The 13493-nt window shown below is 40.2% G+C and overlaps 1 protein-coding gene across 3 annotated transcripts in view; it reads right to left on the minus strand.

Annotated features, from left to right (window-relative positions):
- Positions 1-10045, minus strand: part of LOC129709667 (zinc finger MYM-type protein 4-like) — a 175289-nt gene extending 165244 nt beyond the window's left edge. For all 3 annotated transcript variants that reach the window (XM_055656165.1, XM_055656167.1, XM_055656164.1), the window contains exon 1: positions 9974-10045. The gene's annotated coding sequence lies outside the window, so the exon portion shown is untranslated. The remainder of the gene's footprint in view (positions 1-9973) is intronic.
- Positions 10046-13493: the final 3448 nt, after the last annotated feature.

Consider the following 13493-nt stretch of genomic DNA (forward strand, 5'->3'; position numbering starts at 1 on the left):
CTTTCTCACCCAGAAAGTTGTGAATCTGTGGAATTCTCTGCCCCAGAAGGCAGTGGATGACAATTTTCTGGATGCTTTCAAGAGTGGAGACAAGAGATATGGGGAGAAGACAGGAACGGGGTACTGATTGTGGATGATCAACCATGATCACAGTGAATGGCGGTGCTGGCTCGAAGGGCTGAATGGCTTACACCTGCAACCATTGCCTATTGTCTTTGTTGCACCCCTCTGACTACACTGCTGGAACTCCCACTCAGTGTATAGACTTGCTGGCAATCCCAAATGGACAGAAGGCTCCTGGTGTGATCCATCATGAGCGAGAACTTTGCAGATTCAGTTGAATTCATTTGGATTCAGGGTTGCATTAATGGGACGGGAGCCCTGATCAAATCAATCAATTCAGAAAACAAATACCAACAGAATCAAGTTCCATAGAAGAGTCAAATTCCTTTAGCATGTTATTTTTACCACAGTCACATTTCCAAGTAGCAAAATTTACAACTTAAAAATGGCCATATTACATTGCACCAACAATGTTTCTCAGATAACCAAAACTCTTAGTAACCCTAAAATTATTGAGACAGAGGTAATGTCAAATCAAAGCTTTGAATCCAAGGAACAACACAATTATTGTGCACAGACATTAGGTCCATTGTGTTTATGCTATCCCCTAACAACATATTCAATCTCATGCACGCCTATGTGGCCAAATGCTGCTCTAACTCTATTAACAAGTTTGCAGATGACATCACTGTAAGGTTCAGATTTAGGTTTATTTTGATGACGTGTATGTATCAAAGCTTTGTTTTGCATGCTATCCAATCGGATCAGATAATAATAAATAAATACAATCAAGACAAATTCAATTGCAATGGGTAGAGCAAAGGGGAAAATACAGAATGCAAAATATAATTCTCAGCATTAAAGTGCATCAGTTCCACTGGCAAAGACCAATGTCTGCAATGGGGTAGAGGTGATTCAGCCCGAAGGACTATTCAGAAGCCGATCTGAAGTCTGGCAGTGTGCACTTTCAAGCTTCTATACTTTTTTTGCCAAGGAGAAGGTGGAATGATTATGGTGGAACAAGTCTTTGATTATGTTGGTTGTTTTTCCGAGGCAACGTGAAGTTTGGTGTACCTGGTCTGTGTGATCAACTGTGTAGGAAAGAACTGCAGAATCTGGCTTAAATTGAAGGTAGACACAAAATGCTGGAGTAACTCAGCAGGGTAGGCAGCTTCTCTGGAGAGAAGGAATTGGTGATGTTTCGGGTCGAGACCCTTCAGTCTGAAGAAAGGTCTCGACCCAAAATGTCACCAATTTGGCTGGACATTAGCCGGAGCTATTGTCAATAATAGGAGTCTAACATAGGAGTCCTGTTGTCTTGGTGTTCAAGAAATGTGTTTAGGGCCAGGGAGATTGTGTCTGCTGTGGACCTTTTGCAATGGCAAGCAAACTGCAGTGGATCAAGGCCAACTGGGAGGCTGGAGTTAATGTGCACAATCACCAGTCTCTTGAAGCACTTCATGATGGTGGATCTTGAACATGCTGGACATAATGGGCTGGATCTCAAACAATGACACAGGAAAGAGATGGAGCACTTGGTAGCAATGATGCTTAGACAACAACCTCTTCCTCCAAGAGCTATGGACTTGGACCCCAAGATCTCTCTGTACAATAATGCGGTTCAGTGTCTTGTTATTCACTATATACAGTACATTCCCCTCACACTCAAAGCACAAGTGTCTACTTTCCCCTCACACTAGAAGTATCCTCCCAAAGTGCAAGTCCTCACACTTGGCAAAACAGGTAAAAGTGCAAGCTGAGAGTAGGTGAAGATGCAAAAGTTGTTGATATTTACCATGTGAATTTATGAAAACTATTTATCAGACTAACAAATTTACAGCATCAACCTGTGACTTGAGATCTCAATGTAAACCATGTCAGGCAGAGTTTCAGGAGATTCAGTCTGAACGTATCCTTGCATAGATCCAATTGAAATCAGCTCTGTTCACAATCTTTAGGTCTTAATCATTTCATAAAACAGAGGAAAATTTACTTTGTTCACTATCTAAAAACAGAATATTCCAGAACTGGATACAGCAGCAAGAGCAGTGACAAAGTGGTACAGTAAATTCCCATTTGTCCGTTTCCCAAAGACTATTAAGCTACAATGTACCCCCATGGTGTTGTGTAGGGGGTGTAACATTTAAAATGACAAGAACATTAATTGTGAGAAACAAAAAGGGAGCAGTAACCTAACTTGGTCCTTGTGACATGGTGAGACTTCATAGAGTAGATGAAGAGCAGTTAGTAGCCTAAAATAAGGGTTATAAATATGATAGTTACTAACATATCCAAATGAAATTCAGAAGAAACATTTTTACAATGTAAAATGTTTGATTGTAGAACTTGCTACCATGGAGTAGTTGATACTATATAGCATAGAAGCAACATGGCAAATGATATTTAAAACAATATACGACAGTCAAAATTGATGGGTTTATTTTGAAAAGCACACTTTGTGAAACATAGATGAAAGTCCAGATAAGGATATGAGAGAAGGGGACATGACAATATTTGTGAAGGTTTAAATGAAGTAAAGGGGCTTGATTGGAACATATATATTTCATTAGATTAGTCAGGCTCATTTTTATGACCAGCCAAATTGCTGCCTTGCCTTATTATCTCATGTTATATCATATCTCATATTACCTATTTTGTTCCAATCATTTAGTAATTGTTTGATAATATCTATTCACCATCAATTACATTCAAACCCAAAGAAACTAAATAATTCCAATTCCTTGCACAAAGCATGTTTATTGCAGAGGAGAGTATATAAGGAAAGTACCTGAGATTCTAAGTCGACTTAAATTAGATTCTTAAGCCCCTGTCCCACTGTACGAGGTAATTCACAAGTTCTCCCGAGTTTCCCCTGATTCGAACTCGGTGAATTACAGTAATAGCTGTTCGTAGGGACTCGGGGACTCTCGTGGACAATCTCCGCACTGTTGAAAAAACTTCACGAGCTTACCGCATTTCCCAAGTACCTGCTGTTAGTGTTACGAGCCGCTAAGAGACGTCCCGAGCTCCGACGTACCTGCTACGTACATTCTACCTACTTACCACGAGTTTGATTTTTTTAAATCTCGGGAGAGCTCTTGGGTAAACACGTATAGTGGGACAGGCCCTTTAGTTGGCACTGAAATACAATGCTTATCGTGAACATTTAGAACTCAAACTAAAACATTGTGTCATATTCTTCACCAGCATAGGCCAATTTTTTTAATGATATGTAACGTATTATAGCAGTATACATTCAGATTTTTTTTTAAAAAAATACATTTTATGGTCATAAAATCTTTTTTGTGAGGTCAGGTGGGTGAATTTATTTTGTGAAATTGTTTAATTTTTGACCTCCCATGACATTGGACACAGTAAATCAGAAAATATATTCTCTAATCAACTCAATTTTAATTGCAGAATGGCAAAAAAAAAGTATTGTTCAGTTGAAATATCCGATTGTGTCATCTGAAGCAAATTCCTTGTACATTTCTGGGTATTTTATCACCAATTGCTAACATTGTCTACTCATTTCTGGATTAGGAATTTGGTGTTCACATGCATTTTTCTATCAACACATTTGTCCATATGATATCCACAGCAGTGTCACATGAAGGGGCACCATCAACTCCAGTCAAAAAGGCACAATAGAGGATGTATTTCCTGTGGAAGCTGAGGAAGCACAATCTGCCACAGGCAATGATGGTCCAATCCTATATGGCCATCGTACAGTCTGTCCTCACCTTCTCCATCATGGTCTGGTTTGGCTCAGTCACAAAGCACGACATCCGGAGGCTGCAGCGAATCGTCCGATCAGCTAAGAAGGTTATTGGCTGCAACCTTCCCTCTAATGACAAACTGTACAGTGCAAGGGCCAGGAAGCCAGCGAGTAAGATCATCTCTGACCCCTCTCAACCTGGCCACAAACTCTTTGAATCACTTCCCTCTGGAAGGCGACTCCCGATTGTCAAAGCTGCCACAGCCAGACACAAAAACAGCTTTATTCCACGAGTAGTTGCTCTACTGAATAACCAAAAATTTGTAGCTTCCTTTTGCTCTGGTATTTTATTTAATGCACATGTTTAATTGATAATGTTTTATTATTAATGTTTAATGTTTTATGTGTTATTCCCAACTGTCACTGTCATGTTGTCACTTGCGGGCAGAGCACCAAGGCAAATTCCTTGTATATAAATACTTGGCCAATAAACTTATTCATTCATTCATTCATCCATTCATTTATTCAAATAATGTCTCCACAACGAGACACCCACATTGCATTAATGCAGCTTGGTTCAGTGGTTTTCACCTTAAATTATAGTGTGAACAATAAACAAAGAACAAAATAACATCAAATAGGAAGAGGACCTTTTACTTGGACAATACATTGGATAGGTTAAGGCTTGCATCCACTTCTGATGGCATTCATCCCATGCGTTGAAGGGGTAACTGAACAAATAATTCCATGCATTCAACTGGTTAAATCAGGGAAGAAACAAAAACATTCACAGCATGGGAAATTGTCGCCAGTGATATTAAAAGACCGCAAGCTGGTCAAATGGTTAAATAACTTTATTCAAACAGAATACTTGGTTGAAAAGCAAGCTTGAAGAACAGTCATCTTCTTCAGCATTCTCTTGTGATTGAGGATAACTTGCTTCTATTCAGAACCCTCTTCAGGTCCCAATGAGGCCACTATGGTAACTGCAGACTATTCTGCAGATTAAGCAGATAGTGTTGTCAGGATGGCTGGTTTGTGAATTAGTACACTTCTTCTGCCACGGCAGTGTTTCTGTGTGCTCCCAGTAACTTAAGATCCCAAATGCTCCTTTAGTACTTTGAGCAGTCGTTAGTGAATTATTCCCAAGTCACTGGGAATATTGCACTCCTTCAAAGAGACTTTGCAAACATGCTTGGATATTTTTTTGCTGCCCACCTAGTATTCTCCTTCCCTCAGAGCTTGTAATAATATCTGTTTGAAGGAAAACTGGTGTCAGGCACACAAATAATATGACCAACCCAATGTAACACAAACGTAAATCAAAATCTACTGACCACAGGTGTCTCTTTGTTTTAATGATTTTCCATGTAGCCCTACCACTGCACTGCGGTTCTTCCCCTAAGAATGCCACCAAACTGCTGGAGGCTTGAGCACCACTTATCTCCAAGATAAAGATGTCCTCTTGGTATGTCCCTGATGGGCTGGCTCCATACTCTGAGGTTAATAACTGATGCATTTGCAATGTGGGGAAACAAGCTTGGTTGGACAGGTAAGGGTGGTGCCTGACAGCCAGAGAGAACAGGGATCTCAGATCCTGCATCACCAACAGAGCGCAGAGCAGCTGACAAATGGACCATGCATCGTGGCTCTGTTCCCTGATAGCACCCATGTCCTGCTGCCCTTGGCAATCACTCTGTGCTGGGCTCAGGATTGGCAGAGCTCTGGGGGGGACAGAGACTGGGTCTCAATTGAGGAAGGACATGCTTTCTTAGCTGCTGCTTCCTCAACATTGTCATTGCCTGGCACAGAAGAATGAATCATTTCCAAAGTGGATGAGGGATTCTCCCTGGCTCTGTGCCAACTCCTGAGATGAAATGGACATGGACTCCTCCATGATACCTGGTCATCTCATGCAATGATCCAAGTCTATTAGTCTTCTTCAATGCCTCCATTTCATAGGATTCATCTGTTCAAGTTCAAGTTCACATTTATTGGTACAGTGAAATTTGAGTTACCATACAGCCATATGAATAAAAAGAACACAATACACAATAGAATTTAACATAAACATCCACCACAGCGTAATCAAAGTTTTACACTGTGATGGAAGGCAATAAAGTTCTGTCCCTCCAAGTTCGAACTTCCAATGGAAGTCAACATGTGTGGATACTTCTGAAACAATAATTCCCCTTCCTCTCCTGCCTGATTCCAGTCTACCTCGACTAGATGTCTCCTCTTAGAAAATGTGTCCCTTTAGTTTAGTCTCTACCCTCACAGTCAATATCTGAGCTCTGTGGTGACTGATGCACTGGAACAAGGGGTGCTCAAGTACAGCACTGCTCCTCTTCTCTATATGTGACTCCAGTGCTTCGCTGGGACAGCAAACTGTGCCACAGAGCACCCTTCACTCTTTCTCAGGGAACCTTGCAAAGAAATGGAATAGATGGTCCTCCAGCAATGCTGAACCATAGACATTTCATCTTATCACCAGGCATGCCAGATAATGATGGTGATAATGTTTACATCATGCTGCAGATTGGGATCTTCTTGGAAGTATTGATTTCCACACACATTTTGAAAGTACTGTCAGAGACATTGCCTCTTGAAGCTACTGGCCTAGGATTGGCTGCTTTACATGACACTTTTGCAAGAGCAGAAATTTCCAATGAAGCCTTGGAAAAAATCTATGACCAGCCAAAATTATGACCATGCACCTGATTACAAGCTTCGCCCACACGACAATATTGCTCTCATGGCAAAAGTTCCCATTTTATTGGAGTCCGACACAGTATGTCATAAACCTCCGTAGTTATCTATCCCTTGCAAAAGGAATATGTGTACATACACATTACTGGTGTCTGTGTTAAACATGTTTCTATTCAATTGCATGCATTTTAAGATTTCTGTTAAGGCAAGATGAGGGATGAGTTTGTATCCTCTAATCCTGGTCTGCTGAAATGTGAAGGAGATACTAAACATTCTCACTGCAGTTATCAGGCATGTCTGATGATGAGACAAAATGTCTGTAACAAATACGATGCAGAAACCATGGGTGTCTACTTGTCCAAGTGCACCTCGGAGACATGTGGGCTATAAGGCATCCATGCGCAAGAAGAAGGAGGCATTGTATTCATGAGGCCAAAGTTCCACTTTAATTCCTATTGATGGAAAATGGTTAATTATACATATGGTGCTGTACATTGCACTTTGATTGTAGATGCAATCCGACCAGGTAAAGATTTAGTTGTAGATGCAATTGTACCAGGTGAAGATACCTGTACCAATGAGTGAGGTTGTGCTAAAGTGCAATGAAATCATACCCAACAGATTTCAGAAAGCTTTGCTTCTCCTGGTGCCTGGGGCTCTTTTGCTCCAGCACGCATCTGGTCCACCATTTCCTTTCAAATCCGCCCGTTGCGTGTAGGTTTTCCCCTTCAGTCTGGAGAGACGTCCACCTAATCACCACCTTTGGTGATATTTACCTAAAACAGATAAAACAATGTTGCAAAAGGCAGCAGAGCACACAGGTCTTGTGAATGTGAATTATTGGCTGATTATATGCAATAGTCATGCAGAAAGTATGGGTGATTATTGGAGAGGGTGAAAAGACACACTGTGGAGTCAATAAATGAGATATTTGATGCATGGAATCACACTGAATGTTGGTGCTGGACTTCAGTGCTGTGTGCAGGGCAATCGTCAGACCTAATTTAACAGAAATTCTAAGACCAAAGAAAGGAATAGAGCACTGAATGAGGAGTTGGAAGAAATGGGGAGAGAAGGAGTGAGGGGGAGGGACAGGCATATGGTGAGATATGTGGAAATGGACAGAGGCCCATAGAGGAAGAGAGATGCAACTGGAAAGTAGCTGGGAAAGGAAAAGAAAGAAAAAAGCAAAAGAGAAAGACTCAGAGTAGCAGGGACATGGCAAGAGAGATAGAGGTGAGAAAAGAGGCAAAAGGTGCTCATGTGTTTGAGGGATGTCACGACTGTGTTCCACAGGATGATGTTAATAAACTGTGAATGGAAGTGAAAAGACAGATGGAACAAGGAAGTCTTTCATTGGGAGGACTCACCTTGATTAATCGTCTGAGGTCATGAGGTCCATTTTTAACACAGTTAACCAATGCGGGCAATGTTGCCTGCAGCCAAGACCTCCCCGGCACCTTCCTGCCAGTTCATTGCAGATGGACCAAGAAGATCTCCATGGCCCCTTAAACAGAGGTCCTGCCTCCAGCGTGTGATGGGAGTCAAGAGTTTCTCAAGGTTTCTCTTTGTAAGAATGGGAGCTTGCTCTCCACCCTTAGCAATTGGATGAGGCATTGTGTGCCTTTTCTTTGAAGGGCTGGCTAATGATGTTGCTGCTGTGGGAAATTCAACTACTGTTACAAGGGAGCCTGACAATGCAGCTTATTATAATACAACGAAATATCACTAAAAAAAAAGATTTTTTAAACAATGTTAGGGAGACACAAAATACACATTTGCAACAGAAGAACCGTGTAGATAAATATCTAGCCCATTATTTCTTAATGTTTTCATATTGTTCTTCCTTTCTCTCTCTTCTGCCTCTCTTCCTGGAACTTCATTCTTCTGTTTGCTTTGTAAATGGAAGTTACACAGAAATTGACACTTCACTTCCTCAATCACTGTGTTTCTCCCTTTACTTATACATCCCCAATTCTTTCCTTTACCACCACCCCATTTTTCCCCCTCTTTGAATTACCAATTCATTGCCTCTCTTTGCTCAGATGTTACTCACCTCGCTCCACCTTCACTACCACCTCATTTATCATGTGATTATTCAAAGGTTGGAGATTTCTCACAATCAACAAGCTTCCACTCAACTCTTTCTCTTCCCATTTCCACTCTTCAATTGAACAGGACTTTCTTTCAAAATTCTGCTATTTCTTAGAATGAGAAAATAAACTACAATTATTTTTATTGTCTTTCTCTTGCCTTATGCCTCGACATAAAATATCAGTTACAATCGGTTTGGAAAATTCAGAACTCCTAAAGGCTTAAAGTAAAACTTTAAAGACTCTCCCATTTTTGCTGTAGATGCAGTTTTAGAGCAACAAGCAGACTTTCCTCTCCTTGCTCAGAAATGAACACCAAGATAAATAGATAGTCCTCAAAAAATAATTCCACAAAGAGCCTCATATAGACTGTTCACTATCAATGAGATTACAGTGGATACAGAAGAAATTCACCTAATTATGTCAAAAGGAAAAGGCTTTGGTTATGAGGAAAAATGCAACATATTAGAGTTATGAAGAGTTACATGTTTACCAAAATGTGTTTTGCGAAGATAAATGGGAGCAATTTAAGAAATCAAAAGGTACATGTTTAAGATTACCACCAGAAGAACGGAGGGAGAGGATGTGAGATTTGCACATAGCTTAGTTACAAAACAGAATTCACAATGCCATTAAAGAGAAAGCAGAAAAAAATTGATTTTGGAGAGAGCACAGGAATCCAGGACATTGACTTTTCAAAATATACGTAAAAGACCCAATAGCTCTTTTCTGTGCCGTAAAATTAGATCATTCCATTTAAACACAGAAGGAAACATAGCAAAGCTTCACACCATAAAATAAACATCACATCAGTGAATCCTCTCAAAATGCCACCGTCTGAATGCATCTGACCAAAAAATAAAGAATAAAACACGGCAATCAGAGGCAACTGTATCTGTGTGTGTGTGTGTGCGGATATTCGCTTTATAACATTAAACATTGGGCAATTAGAAGCAACCATTTGTGGGTTTCTTTTCATTTCATTCTCTTCCCTGGAGCTTTCAATTAATCATCCATTTCTTATAATACACACATGCCATGCCCCTTTTAGGAGGCCTACTGTCCATTTCTGAACAGTGTGAGACCAGAATACAATTAAGCACTACTGTGTTAGAAAATTGCTTACTGGTTATTTTTGTCTTTAACCTTTTAACACACCTTTCCTGCAGATTTTTCTTTTAGTACAACCCATTAAACCTCTGCAGCTGCAGCCCTTGACATGAACATGTCAAGGAAGGCCTCTTTCTCTATTAAGATTATAATATTTTTTAAAAAAATAATATCATTTCAGCAGCTAACAGTGGGGGGGAAAGCACATATGAAGCATTGCAGTGCATTTAGTTTTAACATCTGTTCCTGAAAGACTGTAGCACACATGTTTGACGCTTACCCTGTTGTTTGAACCCACACACAGTGAAGCCAGGCATCCAAGCTGACCTAGAACTAATCACCCAAAGAATCCCACAATGCAATCGGACTGCTGTAAACTGGGTTACTGCAAGTGCTGAAAAAGCAGGGACTCTCATTATGCATTTCAGGATCTAAGAACATGATCCTTCTCCAAACTGATAATGAGAGGCCTTTGATTATTTATTCACTGTGTTAATTAATAACAATTTTTTTTTAATTCCAATCTTTTACACGAAATACAGCATCAATGAAACAATATCTAATGAGAGCAAAAAGGAATTGACGCGACTCAATAAGAGAAATGAATTAAGTACGTGATTTACTTGAGCTTGTCTTTCATAACCCCCACCCCATTTTTTGTGTCAGCCCTGTCCTTACTGCAGATTCCACTTTCTCCTTCAGCCAGGAATAGAATCATCGGCGTGAAAGATTTTTCAATTTCACAGTCAGTGTGACCCACTATTGCCTTCCCTATTTGGCTTATTTTAGCATTAACGAATGTGGAGGTATATTTATATTAAGCAACTAATCACACAAAATAGTGAGTTTGTTATTACATAGCACTTAAGAACAAATCCATTTCCTTCATCGTTCACCTTGGCATCATGCATTTTTTGACAATAAAACCACACAAAAGATTGACTTTGTTGAGACTTTTGTCACTGTCTTAAGAACGTAAGACAGGAATTTTTTTTTTTTTTTCAAAACTGCCTTTTATCATGCTACCTTACTAGTAGTAAACAGAAAGGGGAAACGCTAATGATTGGGGTGTCTTGAGTTTTTGAACCAACACTATTCTTTGAACAGAGAATCCTCACTCTGACATGTTAGAAAGTGGGGTGCCTATTTATTGAAACTCACCTCCCATCTGCACCAATAGTTTGGCTGATGATTAAAGCAGAATGTCTTCCCAAGGGATAATAAGCTGATTACAGTTAATTTATCGACAAAAATAAGCTTAAAATTCTACATTTGCGAAGGGATTCCCTCGCTCATTTGCCCACAGTCTTAAAACAAGCAGGAACTTTCTATTATCTTTCTCTGGTCCCTTCAACTGGGGATATTCTGATTAAAATAAATCCTCTCATCAGCAAAAGTATCAGTTAATATATGGAACAATTATATGTAAAGGGTCAAATGAAGAATTTTGAAGTTAAAACATCTGTTGATTCTCTCTTCAATAGAAATATCTAGGATGCACACATAATCTATAACTCCCCCAGTACATTGCAAGCAGAAATCTGTAATTCTAATGCTGTGCTTATGCATTTAAAGTATGTTATTTTGTTAGGGTGAAGTGGTCTCATAGTGATGATAAACTGTTATAATTTTGCTGAGTATATGAAAACATTCATAGACAGAATTACATCAGATATTCCTATTATTCCATATTATTGCTGACATGAATCAAAAAAGTATGAAGAAGTATGTCAACCCAAAACATTGTGTTGTCCATTGTGCTCCATAGATGCTGCCTTACCCACTAAGCCTTCTGGACTCGAAATGTCCAACACACACAAAAATCCTAGGAACTGTAAGGAGGTGTATTAGTGGCTTAGATATGCAACTCTTCACTTAGTGTAACTAGTGATCACTTTGATGAGAAAAGGTCAAGGACAAATCAAGAAGATACAAGGAGCTGCGGATTCTGGTTTACAAAAAAAAAGACACAAAGTCCTGGAGTAATTGAGCAGATCAGGTAGCACCTCTGGAGAACATGGATAGGTGACTTTCTGTTGGGACCCTTCTTCAGATCAATAAGCTGCTTTTTCTTACAAAACATGTCATAGAATCGGAGTGGTTTAGTCTATCAGGGAACCATTGAGCTTGCTCTGTTCAGCTCAGTTTAGTTTATTGTCACGTGTACCGAGGTACAGTGAAAAGCTTTTGTTGCATGCTAACCAGTCAGCGGAAAGCCAATACATGATTACAATTGAGCCATTTACAGGGTACAGATACATGTTTAGTGCTAGGTAAAGCCAGTCCGATCACGGATCACAGATAGTCCAATGAGGTAGATAGTACCAATGAGGTAGATAGTAGTTTAGGACTACTCTTTAGTTATGGTAGGATAATTCAGTTGCCTGCTTACAACTGGGAAGAAACTGGCCCTAAATCTGGAGGTGGGCGTTTTCACATTTCTATACCTTTAACCTGATGGGAGAGGGGGGAAGAGGGAATAGACAGAGTGCAACTCATCCTTGATTACGCTGCTGGCCTTGCCGAGGCAGTGTGAGGTATAAGTGGAGTCAATGGAAGGGAGGTTGGATGGTCTGGGCTGCGTCCACAATTCGCTGCAATTTTTTGTGGTCTTGGATGGAGCTATTCCTAAACTCAGCTGTGGCGCATCCCGCTTTCTATGGTACATCTGTAGACATTGGTGAGAGTTGTTGGGGACATGCCTAACTTCCTAACCCTTCTAAGGAAGTAGAGGCATTGGTGTGCTTTCTTGATCGTCGCTTCAATGTGGGTGGTCTAGAAGTTTTTTTTGGTGATATTGACTCCTAGAAATTTGAAGTTTTCAACCATCTCTACTTCGACGCCCTCAATGCAAACTGTGGTATGGGTTCGCTTCCTGAAGTTGATCACTACCTCCTTTGTCTTGCTGACATTGCGGGAAAGGTTGTTGTCTCAACACCAGGACACGAGGTTCTCAATCTCCTTCCTGTAGAGTACATTATTTGATATCCGTTATTATCCGTTCCACAATGGTGGTGTCGTCTCTGTGAATTTGAAAATTGAATTAGATTTGTACATGCTGCACAGTCCTGGTTTTACAAGGAGTAAAGAAGGGTGCTGAAAACGCATCCTTGTGGAGCACCAGCGTTGATGATTATTGCAGAGGATGATGATTTGTCCCTTATCCTTACTGATTGGGGGTCTGTTGGTCAGGAAGTCAAGGATGTAGAGATGAGTGCTAACACCGTGTCCAGCGAGTTTGATGATGATCTTAGATGGTATAAAGGCAGAGCTGTAGTCTATAAATAGGAGTCTCACATACTGTAGGTGTCTCTCTTATCTAGGTGTTCCAAGGGTGAGTGTAGGGCTAGGGCAATGGCATCGTCCGTGGACCTGTTGTGGCGGTAGGCAAACTGCAGTGGGTCAAGGCCACTTCATACACCGGATTTAATGTATTTCATAACTAGCCTTTCAAAACATTTCATGATGGTTGATGTCAAGGCTACTGGACGATAGTAGTAGGATCTTTTAAAATATTCATTATGTTCATAAGTTCATGTTATTAGAGCAGAATTAGGCCATCGATCCTTCAAGTCTACTCTGCCACTCAATCATGGCTGATCTATCTTTTACCCTCAACCCCATTTTCCTGCCTTCTCCCCATAGCCCCTCTCATCCTTACTAATCAAGAATCTCTTAAGAATCTCCGCCTCAAAAAAATATTCATTGACTTGCCCTCATGTCCATTGACTTGATTATTTTAATATACATTCTCCCATTAGCCCTTCAAATTTTATCCAATTCCCTTTTGTAAATTATTA

Source organism: Leucoraja erinacea, chromosome 26 (assembly GCF_028641065.1).
Source record: "Leucoraja erinacea ecotype New England chromosome 26, Leri_hhj_1, whole genome shotgun sequence".
Lineage (NCBI taxonomy): Eukaryota > Metazoa > Chordata > Chondrichthyes > Rajiformes > Rajidae > Leucoraja > Leucoraja erinaceus.